This window comes from Lissotriton helveticus, chromosome 10 (assembly GCF_964261635.1).
Source record: "Lissotriton helveticus chromosome 10, aLisHel1.1, whole genome shotgun sequence".
Taxonomy (NCBI): domain Eukaryota; kingdom Metazoa; phylum Chordata; class Amphibia; order Caudata; family Salamandridae; genus Lissotriton; species Lissotriton helveticus.
Window position 1 is genome coordinate 434,225,034 of NC_136071.1, and position 18,833 is coordinate 434,243,866.

The 18,833-nt window shown below is 46.7% G+C and overlaps 1 protein-coding gene across 1 annotated transcript in view; it reads left to right on the top strand.

Annotated features, from left to right (window-relative positions):
- The window catches only part of SEPTIN12 (septin 12), a 539,550-nt gene that overhangs the window by 300,565 nt on the left and 220,152 nt on the right, over positions 1-18,833 (top strand). The gene's annotated exons all lie outside the window — the stretch shown is intronic.

The following is an 18,833-nucleotide window of genomic DNA, read 5'->3' on the forward strand; positions in this document are numbered from 1 at the left end:
GGCTTTAAGGCATGTGAGATTTGTGCACGTCAGATGTCCGTGACGGATCCGCACCTCATCTGTATGTGGTGTCTCGAGGTGCACCATGACTCCAAAGAATGCGACGATTGTCAGCGGATGAAACCAAAGTCCTTAGGGGAGCGTCAGATGAAACTGTTCGCCGCACTGCTGTCCGGTCCTACTCCTTCGCGTCGCCGCTCTCTCTCTTGGGATCGAGCCCACTCCCAAGGTCGTTCCCGTAGACGTCGTTCGAAGGGTAAACACAAACGTAAGTCCAGGAGATCTTTCTCCCCTCCCCGTGATGTTGGTGCCTGCTCTTCTCTCTCCCTGCCAGGGACGGGTGTCCGGCGGTTGTCTCCTCCGTATTTATTTAATTTATTTACGCAACTTTTATAGCGCAACAAATACCCTAAGGTGTCTCGGCGCTGTGGAGCTACTGAATTCGGCTATCCTCTTACTGGTTAAACAACCAAGTTTTTAAGAGCCTGCGAAAGCTCATCAGGTTCGGGGCAGTTTTGATGGCGAGTGGCAAAGAATTCCAGAGTCTTGGTGTGGCTACAAGAAAACGCCTGTCTCCCCAAGTGGCCGTTCTTGTACGTGGCACAGAGAGGAGATTGATGTTAGCCGATCTTAATTGCCTTCTAGGGACATAAAGCTGAAAGGCTTCAGTCAGGAACCTGGGTCCTATGCCATGTACTGCCTTATATGCAATAAAGAGGGCCTTAAATTTTATGCGGCTCTCAACTCTCAGCCAGTGGAGCTGACGGATGCCATAAGTAGTGGATTTGCGGCGAGGAATGTTTAGAAGGATCCTAGCAGCCGCATTCTGAATGGATTGCAACTTAGTTATGACACGCTTCTGGGTGTGAAGAAAGAGAGCGTTCCCATAATCTATTTTTGAGAAGACTAAGGTAGAAACCAGAGTCTTCCCAGCTGAGGGTGGGAGATAAGGCAGTAGTTTCTTTATTTTTTTCAAAATAAAGAATGATGACGAGACAACCTTGTTAGTATGAAGGTCAAAAGCCAGCTTGCTATCAAATATCACTCCCAGATTTCTAGCTTTTTCCACTGGGACAGGTGGAGGGCCAAGCATTTCCGGCCACCAACTTTCCCCCCCTTTCCAGATGCAGGTGCGACACAAGCCCAAATAGAGGCTTATTCTGAAGCACTCCGCTCTTATTTTGGGTCACCCCCTCTCCCTGGTGCGCCTTCGGGTCCCATAGAAGTAGAAGGCCCTCATGTCGGGTCTTCGCCGGCGGATTCGTCCTCGGCTCCGGCTGTGTGCATCAACTCCGATTCTGGAGCTGATTCGACGCCGACGGAACACAGCCCTGTGGGTCCTCCCAGTCGTCCGTCTAGCCCACCCCGTCAGTCTACGCATAGCCCTGAGCGGCTCCCTGCGTCAACGTCGGAGGCGGTGCCGGGCTAGATGCCCTGTTCCCCACATGTTGCAGTGGGGTCGACATTGGATGGCGCTCAGACGGAGTCACCCTTGGAGGTTGTCGACATCCAGACGACTCCGGCTCGATGTCAGTCGACGCCCGTATCTACGCCGTCGACGCCGGTGCCGGCGCCCACGTCTCCTCTATTTCAGGAGGTTGATATTTCCGACTCCTTGGATGTCCACGCGACTCCCACACTGCGTCGGTCGACGCTGGTGCTGGTGCTGGCGCCTGTGCCTCCTCTTATGCCACACGCTGATGCTCTTCTGGACTCCCCTGATCTGCGGCCGTTTCGGCCCATGGTGCAGGTACCTTGTGTGGCGTGGACTCTGGATCAGCCTCCGGCTCCTCCACTGTTGCTGTCTAGTGAGCGGGTTAGTCTCCAGCCCTCCCCTACAGATGGATTATTTTCACGTCCCCGGATGGCAACTGAAGCTAGTACTGCCTACGCACAGGCTATTTACAGGGCGGACGGTATTCTTTGTTTCAGCCCCCTGTGGTTCCTCTGCCTTCTGATCGTTTATTGGATCTTCTCCATATGAATCCGGTTGAAGTGGAGTGTTTGCTGCCCCTTGGGGCATCCTTGTTTGACATCATGCTGGGCACATGGGCAAGGCCTTCCTCAGGTGACCCTGTTGATCTGGCCATAGATCGTCGACATCGTCCTGCCCCTAATGATCCGCTCTGTCTGTCCCTTCATCCTAGGGCGCAGGGCCTAGGTGTTCAGGCAGCCTTCGACGTAGTCTTCTTCCGCCCTGCCTCTGTTGCCTCCCACCAGTGAGTCTAGGTGGTTAGACACATGTGGTCGCCAGATTTTTGCCTCTGAAAGTGCTGGCATCCACGCCTTGAATACAGCTTGCGTCTTCGCACGCGCATCCTCCCCTTTGGGACTTGGTCGAGGCTCTTCTACCTTCGATTCCAGAAGGTCCGCGGGTTGAATTAATCCGCCTTCTGCATGATGGCAGGAATATGGAGCAATTCTCCCTCCGCTCGTCTCTTGACGCTTCTGACTCAGTGGGACGAGCTCTTGCTAGGTCGGTGGCTTTGCGCCGCCATGCTTGGCTGCGTGACAGTCGTTTCCCGGACAATGTGCGGGATGCTCTTAGGGATCTGCCTTTCAATGGTGTGGACCTTTTTGATAGCCACGCAGATTTAGCGGTCTCCCGCCTCATGTCAGGGCTACCGTGACTCTTGCGGCACACCCTTTTTGCCTCATCAGTATTCTTTTATTCTGCGTAGACGGTGTTGCCTTGTTGGTCTGGTTTTGTACATGTCCCGGTACTCTGCGTAGCACCCGGATAAGTGTAGGCGGTGGTTCCGCTATCTCAGTATTCTTTACGTGCAGCCGGACGGCTGCTTCTGTCTTTCCTTTCTGTCCTCTGAATGTGTGCTTTGCCCAAGAGGACTTCCCCTCGCAGGGGTTGACACTTACCCTATGTGGGGTATTTATAGGCTATTCGGTGACTGCATTAGCCTTGGTATGCTCCTATGGAGTTTTTCGCCATAATCTTGCTGTGGGCTTCTTTTTTATACGTTCCGCCATCCCGACGTTGGCATCGCTCCATTGCACCTTCGGTGCAGTTGGCTCTGGTAATCCTTCACTGTCTCGGTATGGGTTCCTTACTCTATGGCTTCTGCCTCGCTTGTATTAACGGGGGAGTTTTTCAGCGTCACTGTGATCCTCTTGCCCTTGATGGCTGCTCTTCTTTTGCCAGTCACTATCGTAGGGCCTTGTTCTGTTCAGTTTAGGCGCAGTTCTCACCACTGACACCCTATCCTCTTTTTGCTCCAAGATGCAACCATTATGTGGTACGCCTCTTAGTATTGATGCAACCTGGGAATGCACCCTGGTATGATTGCTAGCATAGGGTGTTTGCATTGATTCTTCCATTTCTGTGGTGCTGGTTCTCCCCTCCCCTTTAAGGGCTGGGGTAAACACAATTTTTGTACTTCAGCCCTTACTGGACTTGTCTTTCCAGGTGGCGGTTTTGCCCTGTCCCTTTCTACTGTACCTTTTCTTGTGCCCTCGTTTTTGGGGCACTTTTCCAACAGGAATTTGTACACATTTCTCCGCTGCCTTCGCACGAGTGTTTTACACACTTTTGCTTGGATTCCTGCTGTACCACTCTCAAGGGGATAGTTCTCTTTAGGATACTCGCTTCTTCAGTCCTTGGACCATTCGATTGGTCCTGACTGTTTCCGACTGTCTTGTCTAGCTCCGTCCCCTCCTCTATCTTGCGGGGGACCATTGCTCCTCCCGGGCGAAGGGCTGATGTGGCTTACTATTCTGGACATTGCTCTGTCCACTTCTACTTCATCATAGCTGTTGGTACTTTTCGCGTCCTCTGTGTTATCCTTCATTTTTAGGCATGTTTCTTTGCCTCCATATCTGCTGTGCTGTTAAACAGCAAAATTGTGCTGTCAACGTTCCTTCTTTCGGTGTCCGTGGTCATCGACCCGGTCTGCTCGCCTAAGTACTCTTATATGGATGTCCAGCTTGCTTGGTGCATCTTTTTGCCGGTTGCCTTCTTGCGATTGCGTCTCTCGCATCTGGGCTACTCACGCTACCCTACAGCAGGGTTCTTGTTCTACTTCGTGTGGTTCTACCGTCCGCACGGTGTGCTTCTGTTTCGTCCAGTCTTCCACTTGACTATCGTTCTTACTGTAGTCCTGTTTTGGGTGCTTCTGATGGGTGCCGTCAGTCCCTTCACATGCCTCATAACATAGTGACTCTCCAATGGTGTGTCTTCTGTTTCTACTACTACTGGCACTTTATGTTCATGGGTCGGTATCTTACCAATACTTTCATACCTATTTGGCTGGTACAGGGTTCAACGGTGTTTCTTCCACTGTTGTGCATACTGGACCGGTATGTGCTGACTCTGTCATACCAGTTGTCTTCCCTCTTGGTTAATCGGTCACAGATCCATGAGAGAGGCTACTTTTAAGAGGATGGCTTTTTTATCTAGATGGTTGTCATATTATACGCCTCAGAGACTGCATAAAATGTTCCCAGCCTCTCCAATTCAATATTTTAGATATAAAATGGAGGGGGCGGGTGGCTGGGTCCATATATTTTTTACATGTCCTACTTTACAGCACTTTTGGGTGGAGGTTTTCAAATGTATTAGTGATTGCATGGCCTATTCTTCCATCAACGTGGGAGGTCCTATTTGGCTTTTACCAGGCAGGACTACAGCTATCAAAATACCAACAATATTTATCTCCTCTGCAGTAGCAGTAGCTAGGTCCTTGTTACTGCAGAATTGGAGATCATCCAAGGTACCAACAATGGAGCAGTGGCTTGCCAAGCTGGATCGGACTTATCTGTTTGAGGAGGCATATGCAAAGAGAGTAGGGGCACTCCGTAGATTTAAGGCTACGTGGGCAGGATACTCCCTGTATCTTCCTCAATATGAGTCTGGCAATTCACTGCTACCGATGAAATAGGCCAAAGGTGTTTTATAGATAACAGTATTGCAAAAATATTGTTACTGTTTTTTTCGAGGTATTCGTTGCACTACTGGATTTGATCAAAAGTTTTAAGACGCTGTTATTAATTGGAATATGTATTTCCGGTATGTGGTGCTAAATAAACTAAAGGCTTATGCTTATCTGATTTATACTTGCGGTTTGCACATTACTGTATTTATGTCTCTTGTAAGACCTGACTCTTTATCTTGCTCAATAAAAAAAAAATAATAATAACTCCCCCATTCTAAGTCCTTTAGCCAATGCTGCAGCTGTGTTTCTGTTCCCAGTGGTAATTCCTCATTCTAAGTCCTCCAGACACTGCTGCTTGCTGCTTCTCAGGTCTCGTTAGTAATTCCCCCATTCTAAGTCCTCTAGAGAGTTCTACTAGCTGCTTCTCTGGTCCCAGTGGTAATTCCTCATTCTAAGTCCTTCAGACAGTGCTGCAGCTGCATCTCTGCTCCCAATGGTAATTCCTCATTCCTAGTCCTCTAGACAGTGCTGCTAGCTACTTCGCTGGACCCGTTAATAACTCCCCCATTCTTAGTCCTCTAGGCAGCGCTGCAGCTGTTTCTGGTCACAATGATAATTCCTCGTTCTTTGTCCTCTAGGCAGTGCTGCTAACTGCTTCTCTGGTCCCGTCAGTAACTTCCCCCCTTCTAAGTCCTCTAGGCAGTGCTTGCAGCTGTGTCTCTGGTCACAGTGGTGATTCTTCATTCTAAGTCCTCTGGAGAGTGCTGCAGCTGCTTCGCTGGTCCCGTCAGTAACTCCCCATTCTAAGTCTTGTAGGCAGTGGTGTAACTGTGTCTCTATTCCCAGTGGTAATTCCCCATTCTCAGTCCTCTAGGCAGTGCTACAGCTGCGTCTTTGTTCATACATCCACTACACTCCAAACCAAAACACATAGGTAAAAGACATTTTCATTCACAACGCCAATAGCTCTAACTCTCACAAATGCGAGACCTTTTGCTTTGCAAATGCTTGTTTATCAGTGTCTCTAAGCTTCAGGCTTTCACTCTCGGTTTGCCCATTTGGCGCCTAAATATCATCAGCTTCAGTGTGCTGGTGACTGGTATCTGAACTTGGGAAAAATATGCCCCAGGAGGGGGGCTTTTACTGCTAGTCATATAATGACTGTCAAATGAGGGATGGGAGTCAAACCATAGCGGTGTCGCCTTTCCCTTCGATGTGAGTTTGTAAGTGGGTACTGTGCTGAAATCGCCTAGCCCAGGCAACCTTTCACAACAGTGCCCTGTGCCCGAAACAAAAGCCTTCCATTGCATTGAATCTTTTGGGAGAACCTTTATTTTAAAGGCATGCAGCTGAAGAAAAGCAGAAACAGATGAGCATTTCTGGCTTGAGCTTGGAGACTTTTCTTGCCAGGTTGACAGCCAAACCCAAACCGGAGTAAGGAGGCAGAATTATACTTTGCGAAAGCAATCTAACTTTCTGACCGAAAAAAGGACACCTGTCTTGGTCCATTTACGATCACCACTCAGATGGAAGTTCTTACATCCTAAAGAAACATGACTTCCGGGCTGATAATAAATGGAACACAAAACCAGAAAGGTTTCAGGAGTAATGCAGTTGATGGCCAAGCCCCTGTGCATCCTCTTCCAGCTTCCAATCTCACTGAAGCGCCTTCTTGCTCAAACATTATAAACATTGAATACTTTACCAACTTGAGCCCACCCCCACCGACCTCCACACGTCTCACTTCATTGTTTGTATTCTGCTTCGAGTGCTCTGCCAATTTCACTAATTTCTTTTTAATTGCCCTCAGCCTCCACCTCCTTGCACTACTCCCTGGCTTCCTATCCCCTGGACCGTTTGCTAAAAAGTCAACCTTCTAGGGAAATTTACATGTCGAATCTCGTGGTCCATGGACCTCCCCACCTCCTTGAATCCCCTGTACACCTCACCTCACCCACTGCTTCTGTGCTGACTGAAATAACTAAGAAAAACCAAAGGTGGTGATGGACGGAGCGTTGACAATACAAACACTCACCCCCAGTCAACTGATCTGGGTTTAATCCATCACCTTTCTTTAGCTCACTCCGCCACCCCAGTTCAGACATGGCCATATGCAAATCAGTCTGACCCTGTGCCTCATGGGAACAGTCCAGCCCGAACTGCCAAGCCATGTCTTCCCTGGACCTGAATCAAGCTTCCCAGGACCGGTTTCTGGCATTATAGCAGGGCTTGCTTGACTCCAGTGGCAAAGTGAGCAAGGGACTCACGTCTGAGCATACCCTGCCAACTTAGGGCGAACAAAGAAAAACCAAAGGTGGTGATGGACGGAGCGTTGACAATACAAACACTCACCCTCAGTCAACTGATCTGGGTTTAATCCTTCACCATTCTTTAGCTCACTCCTGGAGTCAAGCAAGCCCGGCTGAAGGCTTGGCAGTTCGGGCTGGACTGTTCCCATGAGGCTGAAATAACTATCCTTTCTACCACCAATATTCTGGCAAAGATTCCCAAATTAAGAGGTGGCAGACTTTCCTGAAGTCAGTTTGTAACTCAGCCATGTAATTTGCTCCTTTGTAATTCGAACTTCGTGTATTTAAATTCTTTTCTGTGACGCATCAGAGCCATTACTGTACGTCACAACGGAACATTTATTTATGAACATGGTTTCTATATAAAAAAAACATCAACGTCGTTTTATGTATCTCAAAGACATCCAAAGTTAATACCAACACAGTAATTCGTAGAAATGTGTCACGATTATATCATGAAAAACAGACTATGCGTTGGATTACAGGACTCCTGCACATGGTTCTGGTCTGTGCCAAGTACAACAGGTGCAGTCTGGGAATAAACGCCAGATTACAGGAAAGGTGCCCTTTCCTAAGCACAGCGACATCCTGCTGCATTCGGGAAACATCCTTTACAACTAAACTTTTACAACGCACTACCATTACGACGCATCTTTTACAACGCAAACTATTAAAACGCATAGCGCTTGGGGGCGCTCTAGGATAGGGAATAGGTTAATATACTATCCAATAACCTTCCCTAGTGTCCACGGGGACTGGAGTTGGAATAGTAAATTAAACTATTCACTATCCAGCGCCCAAAGCATTATGCGTTGTAATGGTATGCGTTGTAAAACTTGCGATGTAAAGGTAGGCGTTGTAAAAGTATGCGTTGTAACGTCATACATCCGCTGCATTCACACCTGTAATAGCGAGAGTACAGCAATCGCGAGTCTCGCCTAAACTACCATTTTGGACTCAAAATGTTTTTCAAAAAGCGGAAAGAAATTCCTTCCACACGTGGGTGCGGTGGGGACACGTGCTTGCTGGAGTTACTTAGGACCTCCATGCCCCCGTGCCTTTGAGAGACGCACTAAACGGTGTGTGCCACTTCCTATGAAGCACCCAGTTAGTAAGCCCAAGCGTCAGTGGATGGGTCGTGGGGTGGGCACAGGTTCCTAGGCGTTCCCCGATTTGCATGGGTCAAAGTAGACCTGGCGCCATCCATATGTTCTGTTTTACAGAAGATTCCGTGAAAGGGTCTGTGGTAACCTCTGTACTACAAAAGTCCCTGCAACACAAAAACAGTGCAAACTCTAATTCCGCCTTGCCCCCGTGGCACTTACGTAATGCAGCCCCTGGTGAATGTGCTTTGCAGCCTACATGTTTCTCTCATGAGTTGTAGAAATGTCTTGCGGTAGTGCTTGGTGTCAATGGAGCAAGATCTTTGGGATTTCTTAGTGATGGGGATAATCTTCCTGAATGTCCTTCTGTTCTTTTTAAAATGATCTGAAAGTAAGAGACTCAGTCTAGCCCTAGTGCTCTGTAGCCCAATTAACATGTTTTTGTTTTATTTTATGTATTATTATTTTATGTGGGGTTTTGTAAAGCACTTCAAACCACCGAAGAATGGCCACAAAATAATTTTAAGGAGGGAATCACACGAGTGCCAATAGCACTAGGGTGCCAATGCTAAAATACTCGTAAGGCCTCCTGCTGTGATGAATGGCACAGGGGAAAGAATGACAATAAAATATGATCTCAAGGAGGAGGAACCCATACAACGCCAAGAATTCAGTTATGCCGTAGCATGCTATAAAGGGGGCTTAAGACAATTTATCATCAATCAATAAAACTTTATTTCGGCCAATTTGAACCACCATAAAAGTATATATACACAGTAACAAACATTTCATTCAATTCAGAAATAAAACAACGAGAGGAAATCCATTCTTCATGTGGCAATGCATGTATAACACGTAGATGTAACGTACAAACAATCTATATTGCAGTCAGACCAATCCCACTAACAAGACAAGACAATTTATTAACGTGTTTCTTTGAAGATGGAGCGAGCAGAACAAGAAGTTTCTGCCCTGCAGTAAGTGCTGATTGTCCAGGATATGCCAGCTTGGAAGCTGGTCCACTCTTGGGATGAGCGAGGGTTTCTTTATCCTGGTTACAAGTCCCTTATTGTGCCACTGTCAATCAATCAATAAATACATCATTTTATTCAGTCTTTAAGATTAAAACCATAAAAGTAAAACATGCCGCAACATAAACTTCATGTATAAATCATCCTCAATATAGTCAATTTAAAAATGCATAAAAAATATATACACAATTAAAAGTCCTACAAAAATCTAAGAGATGGTGACAATCCTGCACACCAAGGAGGTTTAGTCACAGTTGTTTCTCAGCCTAACAATAGCTTTTAAAAAACGAACAGCATTAAAAATGTCTCCCAAGAGCATTTGCAGGTATGAATGCGGTCAAATTGGAGTAAAATCGTCACTTTTCAGTACGGGGAGAATATAATGTTTCCTAGGTGCTTTGTAAAAGCTACAAAACTTTAAAAAAGTAGTGTGTCCTGTGGAGACATACTTTCGCAACTGCAGGATGTGAGGTTAACACCCCTATACCCCCCACGAGGATAGGTTAACAAGAAGGGCAATAGGTCCAACGTGAACTTAGTTAGTAAAAAGCTGTCATACCTACTTTTAACACACAAAAGTTAAGGCTCAGTGTAGGTCACGGTATTCAAAAGAACATATCGGCAAACACTAGATTTTATTAAAGCGCCCCCCTCCCTATCCAAAAGTCTCTTTCTAAAAAAGTGTTTTTTCTCTAATTTATAGTCCTGCTATCTGGATTCCTAAATAAGTCTCTCCTGCATAAGTTTAAAAAAAACAATCCCTGATATATTTAAACCAGGGAATATAAAGTAAATGATCCAAGGCCAGGCAATCATTAATAATCTCTTTGCTCAATTGGATCCCAGGCCTGGTCCAGATACTTATCTAAAGGGAGAGAGGGCGAAAAACAGTAATATCAGTTAGATAAGGCATTCGCAATTCTTCTTGCACTGAGAAAGTTGGGGTACTTTGCAAAGAGATTCGCTTTTCGACAGTTTGCAACTCCTTTTGAGTGGTATATCCCCAGATTTCACTCCCATAAACTGCTTTAGAGGTGCACTTAACCCTGTAAATCTGTAAGAGAGCACCAGTGGGTCTACTGCCCAACCATGTAGCAAAATTAAATATGGCAGCGTTCTCCCTGACAAGGTCCTATTTAGGCGCCGGGGAAGACCCAACTTTGAAAGTAATCACTTTGGTGGATCATGGGCCTACGACCATCACAAAAGATTTTTTATCGTTCACCAATAAATCCAACTCCTCTATAAAATAAACAAACAAATTCAGTAAGGTCAGCAGGCCCATGGCAGCTCTAGCCATAAGGACCACATCGTCTGCGTATAATAAAACCGTCTGACGCCGGGGCCCCACTTGTGGACAATCTACTTTTGAGTCAGATAGGAACTGCTCCAGATTATTAACATATACATTAAAAAGAAATGGGGCCAGGATAGACCCCTGCTTCACTCCTCTTTTAATTTTAAAATGGCAGGTGACCTTTAAATCTTTTGAATAGCGTACTGCTGCCACAGTGTCCATGTGGAGGTCTCTCAAAAACAAAACCATGTCTGTCCTGATCTACCCCCATGGATGACATAATCTGCCAGAGTTTGGATCTATTTACTCGGCCAAACGCGGATGATAGGTCCATAAATGCCAGATGTATGGAGCCGGACCGTGCAACAATATATGTACTTAACACTAAATACAAGTTCAAGCATTGATCCACAGTTGACCTCCCAGAGCGAAAGCCATACTGTGCTTCTGACAGAATGTTATTAGCCTCTACCTATTTAGAGAGCGTGTTCAAGAGAATGCGCCCACCACCTTAAACGCTGAGTCAAGCAGTGAAATGGGCCTGTAGCAATAGGTGCTATCCCAGTCACCCTTTTTAACCGCATCCGCGCTAGCGGTTTTCCCGCTGTGCGCTGAAGTTTTGTAAATACCGCGTTACGTGACGAGCTCAGCTCGTCATGAGCGTACGAGAGGTGTACCTCATGACGAGCTGAGCTCGTCATCAGCGTGGAAGGGGTTAAAAAAACGGTACGATAATTGAGTTTGCTTATGACACTGGGTGGCCTGCCTTCACAGCAGTCTTAATAAGCGAGGACTGGATGGGGACCCAAACCTCCACATCCTGTATGTTAAGGTTGGGAGGAATCTCGTCAGGACCCGGGTCTAATTGTTAGATAGCCCCAATATGCCTTTTTCTGACCTTCTCTGAAGAAAATTCTAAGACATTGTCCCTTGTCTCTTCCTGGAATCTGTATCTACAAATGTTGATGTTGTGCGCGGGTTGTGGGATTATACAAACAATAGCAATGTGGGGTGCCAGGAAGAAAGCATACGAGCATGAAGGCAACGCAAGAGGAAAAGGGAGGAGATGAGAAGCACATGGATGAGAGAAAAGAACACTGAGCGTGGCAGAGGGGGGAAAGACGCACACAAGGAACACAGTTGGAAAACACATGCACTTTTGTACAGTGCTTAAACTTAAAAAGTAGTGCCTGAAAAACTGAGCAATGGAAGAATACAGTAATTCTTCCTTGCTTCAGGGGAGGGACAAACACAGGAAGAGGAAGGAAAGCCCATGCACGCTAATAAATAAGAAGCAAGCAAATGAGAGTGACAATAAAGCCAGTCAATAGTAAGGAATGGGCAGTCTCTAAGCCTATTGTTAGCTAATCAAAATGTTTCACAACAGCTTAGGCAAGACTTAAAAATGGTCTCTTAGCCCTGGACTCTCCTAAACAAAATACGAACATTTGAGCGTTCCAGAGAACAGAAGCACTGATTTGACTGCGGCAATTAACATCACCCTTTCTCATTCTGCTACTCTGCCTTTCTGAAACACTATTAATCAAGTGAAAAATCACACATGAAACCCGGCTCACCTCCTGCACAATGTGCTCCTTGGCATATAACTCTTACATAAGAAGTAGGCCACCCTTTCTTCTACCACCCACTTTCTATGGCAAACAGATAAACATGGGATAGTTGAGAGAGCTGCTCAGCGCCATTTGGGCAGGGTCGGACTGGGAGAAAAGAGGCCTGGACACCAAAATAAAAGCGACCCCCACTAGCGAAGCAGAAGGGTTAAAAAAAAGTGGTACTATCAGGGATATCAATTGTAAAAACTGTCCCAACTGGAAATAAAACCAGCCCACACACTGATGTGGCAGACCAGCCCATCGGGCACTGCGTGATTGCCTTATAGGCCTGTCCCGCACTGCCTTTGGGGATTGATCTAACATGAAAGAGAAAATGATCCTTTTGTCTGCCCTTCACCACCCAGACTCTGCTGTATCCAAACTGGGCCATGCTTGCCCATCTTTTCAGTGACGTCTGTATTGTGTCCACATTGACCTCGTCTCTTACTCTCTAATATACAAAAGCCGTCCATTCCTTACTTCAGAGCAGTGTCAGGAAGGCATTATCACTTCCTCCAAAGCAGAGGGGAAGAAGTCTCCTTTGATTATCAGCAACTCAGGCGCCACTGCCCTAGTTAGCACATGGCGAGGCACCGTTTATTGGAAAGCTCTCGGGAGTGGAGGGAGGTGGGTATATGGGAACATGGATAAAATATGTCCCTGCCAAAAGATGCGTTGATAAACAGACCAGGGGAACATGAGCTTCTCCAGCTTTTGGGCTGGGTCCTCCGGACACACATCTGGCTCCCATCATGCAGCTGTTGCCTCTTGTGCTGAATGGGAGCATTCACTGCACAGGATAACTTCAAAGAGAGAGCTGCGCTTGACCCAGAGAAGACCATGGAGGGGCGGTGGGTGGGGGATAGAGATGAGGGCCGGTGAGAAAAGGGGACCAACAGCTGGGGCAGAGAATGGGGGGCAGAGTGAGCAGACAGCAAGTGGTGGTAGAAATGTAGAAAGGCTCAGAGGATGGCAGAAAGAGGTAACGGGGCTTTAGGTGGGATGAGACAACTGGGTTGGGGGTCTCTCAAAGGGGCGTGGCCGATGTAATTAAGGTCGTGCTTAAAAACACCTAAGCTAAAAATGTGTACGTCGCATAGTGAGCGGCCGACTGGTAGTTTGCTGTTTCTGTCATTGCATCCAGATATATAATACAACAAGTAAAATTTCACCTACAACAATCCAGCACTATTGGCTTTGCCAATGGGTGTTAGTTGAGTAAGATAAATAAGCAACAACCATGGCTTCGTTGTATACAATATTGAAAACGCTTCAGTGCTGAGCTGATGAGACCGCAATAACTTTAAAGAGTCTCTGAAGTTACCTCAAAGGCAGTGAAGGGTGGCACTACTGCACAGTTCAGATTTTTTTTTTCACCCTGAGGGGGGGGCAAAAATGTCGAGCCCTACAGGGACCTGTCCCAGCAGCTGCTTTTTAGAACTGCCGGTGCTCACCGGCAGGACCCGGCCCACTTAAAGCCTTTGAGGTAACGGAGTAGTATTGAGGAGGAGCAGTGTGATGGAGAGAGGTAGAAAAGGAGAAGCCAATACCACGACGAAGGGAGACAGGTGGGAGAGGAAAGACAGCAGTGGGTAGTGAGCTTAGCAGAGGGTAAATAGAGCATTAGAGAGGCGAAGGTAAAAGGAACAGAGACCAGGGGTCCCAATGAGGCAACAGAAATTAGATGAAGGTGGGCAGAGGCAGCAGAACTGTGGCAGTGCTGAAATAGACGTAGTGGAGACAAGGAACAAGAGGGGCCAGAAAGAAGCAGAGAATTGGGCATAGAAGAACGGGCGCCGCGAAAGAGGGGGACGGCTGTCCCACCCACCTCACGAGTGGCACTGGCCCTCTGCTGAGCGTCTTTGTGTATGTACTAATGTCTGCTGTGACGGCTGGGCAGAGGCTCCACAGTGGAAGTGGCAGAATACCCCACCTCTCTTTGTAGCGCTGGCGAGGTACTCTATGTGTACCCGGGGCCGGGCAGCATGGAAGGTCGGAGTGAAAGATGGATGCCCCCGTTCCCACTGTACCCCTTGTGCCTGTGATCGCACCTCAGGCAAAAGGACGTCTCACTTCTCTACTTAAAGCCAGACAGTACTGATGCAGACATGGGACGCCTCCCCAGTGGCATGCATGCACGGACTCATCTTACGTTGACATGGACCTGCCATGGCCTGGGTACTTCGAGCCCAGCGTGCCCTCTATGGCCCTGTTAGGCCCGTCGGCCAGTCCTTCCGTGGACTCGCTCGTCCAGGCCTGTCCCGCCTCTGACAGCTCATCCCAGCCCGAGCTCCCTCCTCGCCCCGGGGCAGAAATGTGGCTGGCAGTAACGCCGGGGATTTGCATGCAGCAGTCCCAGTGATCCGGGCAGAGAAGCCTGTCAGTCACCCCCGAGCCGGTCGCATCAGAGGCAGCCACGGAGGCCATGGCGGCAAGGCTAATTGTGCGGCGAGATTAGAAGCCTCTTCGTGTTCACACAGGACAGGCGATGAAGGCGGATCGCCACTGGGGACAGCTGAGGGCTGGAAGTCACCTGCCTAAAGAAAAAAAGAAAGAACGCCGAGTATGGCCGGGGTGTTACAGGCCACCTCGGTGCGGGATTAGGCTAAAATCACAGCAACGAGAAAGAGGCACATTGAGGGCACTGAGAGGAATGCGAAACCTCGACAGGGATGTCTCAGCCCTGGTACTGGAACAGTGCTGCAGGTCATTCTTCGGAAGCGTTGACAGAAGGGGAAGTGTTGGTGTCCCAGTGCTATGATGGCGGGTGGTGCTTCTGGCCAAGCTCCGGTGCACTGACTGACAGCTCGGTTCCTTTACACTACAGTGATGGGACAGAGATTCAGTTCTCTGACTCGACAGAGGAGGTCGCTGCTCGATGCAGCTGTAGGTTCTACCTGTTCCTCTTCCACAGAGTTAGCCGTCTTTCCTTACACGTGGTAATGTTATGAGTAATATTGTATTCGCACTTCTGTACATCTGACTGGACCCGGGAAGGTGATGAGGAGGGGGGTGGGGGCTTTGATGAGTGGAAGCTTCCCCTAAGGGACTTGTGAACTTAGAGCAAGGGGGTCAAGGAACGAGGATATTCGCTTTCAACCCTGTGGGCTGCGCCTCAGGACTGGCTAATAGTTGGAAACCCCAATTCCCTTTAACACTGGCTAGTGGGATTACTGGATCGAGCTTCCACGGCCTGTCTTGCTTTGGGATTTGGAAGGCATCAAAGAATGTTGAGCTTGATCTGCTACTTTCCGACCCTGGCCCAATGAAACAGAAAGAACAGGAACTCGAAGCTCCCGCTTCCTGCTCTGTTGACTCAGAAGATCAGAGCTCCCTCTCGCAGTCCTATTTCCTTTTCTGCTGACCAATGACTTTGAGGAAGAGAGGAAGTTAAGAGCTCCTACTTCCTGTCCTTGTGACTGAGGTTCTGGAGAGAGAAGGGAGACACGAGATCAGTCACGTACTCCCATAGACTCTGGCCCCTGAACGGTCCTGCCCTCCTTCCAGATCCTTTGGGGGAGGGGAAACGTCCACACCAGTCTTCGTTACTCTTTGGCTTTGTTTATTCTTACTAATAACAAAGAGTCAACAAAATCTTCTCCAAAACATATATAGGTAAACACTACGTTTATTATATAAATGTACCTTACATCAGACCATACAATATATATATCGAGACATAAAATACAAATGAATAGTGGAATCTTAATTCCTAAAGTTAAAACAATAACAGCGCAGTATTAAAAAATTCTCTAAAGTCCAATGTTGTGTAGACACAGGTGTGCACTGCACTGTTATTGTTTTTACTTTAGGAATTAAGATTCCATTATTTATTCATATTGTATGTCTCGATATATATATATATATATATATATATATATATATATATATATATATATATATATTGTATTTCAATGTGAATGTATGTGATCATCTTGTTCGAATTTGCCTGTACTAAATTTATTTTTGTCTTGGTTTTTTGTGTAATGATTTAGTTCATTCGTGACTTTTTTTATATGTGGAGCTCACAGACTGTATAGGTCTGTATTATTGTTAAATATCACTTCACTTCACTTTGATAACTTTATTTCGGTCGATGACCATAAAAGTGCAATAAAATATGTACAGGCGAGATGATAAAACATAAATACTTCAGAATTAAAAAGTAATTAAACATTGGTTATCAAAGGAATAGAAAAACATAAAAACAGTAGTCCATTATTCCTTATGGATAAATACAGTTCTTCTTTGCCACATGGCGAATAAAAACCGGGAAACTGCAAAAACAATGGGAGGGGCAGTGTCATAGGTTAGGACTCTACAGGCGTGTACACAATGTCTAAAACCCAGGTTTTTGCATAATGGGGTAATCCAACACTTCCGGATTTTGCTGTATGCTGGGCAAAAAAAGAAGATATGTGTAATGTCTTCCCTGACGTGATTACAGGCAGGGCAATTAGCCTTCATCGTTTTTGTCCATCTGGATGTGAATGCCCCAACCGGTAAGGAGCCGTGCCTCAATTGGATATATAGTTTTCTTGCCAGTGGCGGCTGCACCAGGTCCAAAAATGCCTCCGTCCAGTATTCAACTTTTGTTATGAGGAACTCAGTGGACAATCTACCCAGGGAAGTAGAGCAGTGTAGCAGTTTGAGGTGATGGGATTTTACAGCTGCCACCAGTACAGTCCTCTGCATCCTCAAACAACTGACCTCCGGTGTATCCCAAAGTTGGGGAAGACCAATTTGGTAAAGGAGAGTCTTAACGTGTACCAGCCAAGGTATATTCTTGTTCCTTAACTGCCCCCAAATAGTATTGAATTCTGCTCTAAACGGTTCAAGCTCCGGCACAGACCAGAGCCTTCTCCAATAGAGCAGAGGTCGAGCTGCCACCAGATCAATGATAGGTTCCAGACCCAGGTCCAGGCGTAATGGTAGCAGGGGCGTGCTTTGTGGAAGACCAAACAAATGTCGCATGAAAGAGTGCTCGACTTTCATTAGATTACATACATTGGTGTGTCCCCAGAGTTCAGCAGCATATAAAGCAGCAGACCTGACCTGTGTTTTGTATATCTCTAGGGCAGGGGTAACTGGTTTAAAAGTTGAGGCACTATGGAATCTGCCTATGCCACCCATAATCTGTGCAAGTCTCAAGGAGGATTTAGAGACTTGTTGGTCCCATGTAAAATATTCGTGCAGAGTTACCCCCAGATATATAAAAGTCCTAACTCGCTCAAGTGGAGTTTCATTCAATGTGGGGTTTGGGCGGGTGTGTCTCGGGGGGTTGAAGACCATAAACTTGGTTTTCTCCAAGTTGATCTCCAAACCCCGTGAGGCACAGAAGGAAACAAATCCGTCCAAAACACGCTGGATGCCCGTTGATGTCCGCGACAACAACGTGTCGTCCGCGAACATCAAAGCGGGCACCCTACCAGTGGCCAGGCGTGGAGCATCGTTATCCCTGACACAATTGAGTCTATCAATCAGGCTGTTAACATATAGGTTGAAGAGAGTAGGGGCCAGTACGCAACACTGGCGTACTCCCCGAGTAACGGGGAAGCGATCGGATAGTTCCCCGTTTTTCCCACACCTCACCTGGGCATAGTTCCCCGTGTGAAGCCGGATTAGGGCATCTAGTAAATGAGGAGGGAGACTCCTATATATGTTTTTTAAAAAAAAAAGACAATCCCAAAAAAGTAAAATGTTTATATTAAAAAATCAATAAATTAATAATAACACTTGTCAGATGTATGGTACATTTTTATCATAAACGTACTGTTTACCTATATATATTTTGGAGAAGGTTTTTATCAATTCTGTTATTAGTATTTTACCTGGTTTCTTCTCCCATATTTGAATAAATATTTCAGGGACCCTCTTTGTGTATTTGTTTGTTTATTCTTACTCGAGGCACACTTGCCGAGTGGTCAGTCGTATTTTAGTCCCAATCTAAATCCAGAGAGTTTATTTATTTAACATAAAAAGTATTGAATCCACATAAACACTTCATTTTCAAAACAATTCATCACAGTAAAAAAAAACGACAAGTAAAACCCTCCACAAAGCCCCAAACAAACTTTCTGATGGATACACCTTCCTGTGGATTCCTCACCTTTTGAATTACCTTCATGCACAGCATTCCACGTAAATTTTTCTTCTCCGCTCCCCTGCGTCAGCAAGGAATTCACAATGGAACGGCTCCACACTCATCCCCGCGTGATGTCATCGGAGCCATAAGAAGACCTCGTCGGCGTGCTGACATCAATTCCCTTTTTTCTGCGCCGTCGACGCGCAACATTATTTTCCAGGGCGGTCTATTTCTGGGAGTTTCTTTGTTGCAAGTCTCCGAATCTTTGTAGCAGCGACCATGCTTGGCTATTCAGAGGAAATCCGTATTCAAGCCATGCTGGGAATGTAGGGGTCAGATGTCTATTACTGACCCTCATGATTACTGTTTGCAGTGTCTGTCATCGGACCACGACGTTGGGGAGTGTTCGTCATGCAGGCGCATGAACCCCAAGGCATTGAAGTAGAGGAAATCCAAGTTGTTTATGGTGAAGGCTAAAATAACAGAAAAGAGGTCCCGGTCCATATCCG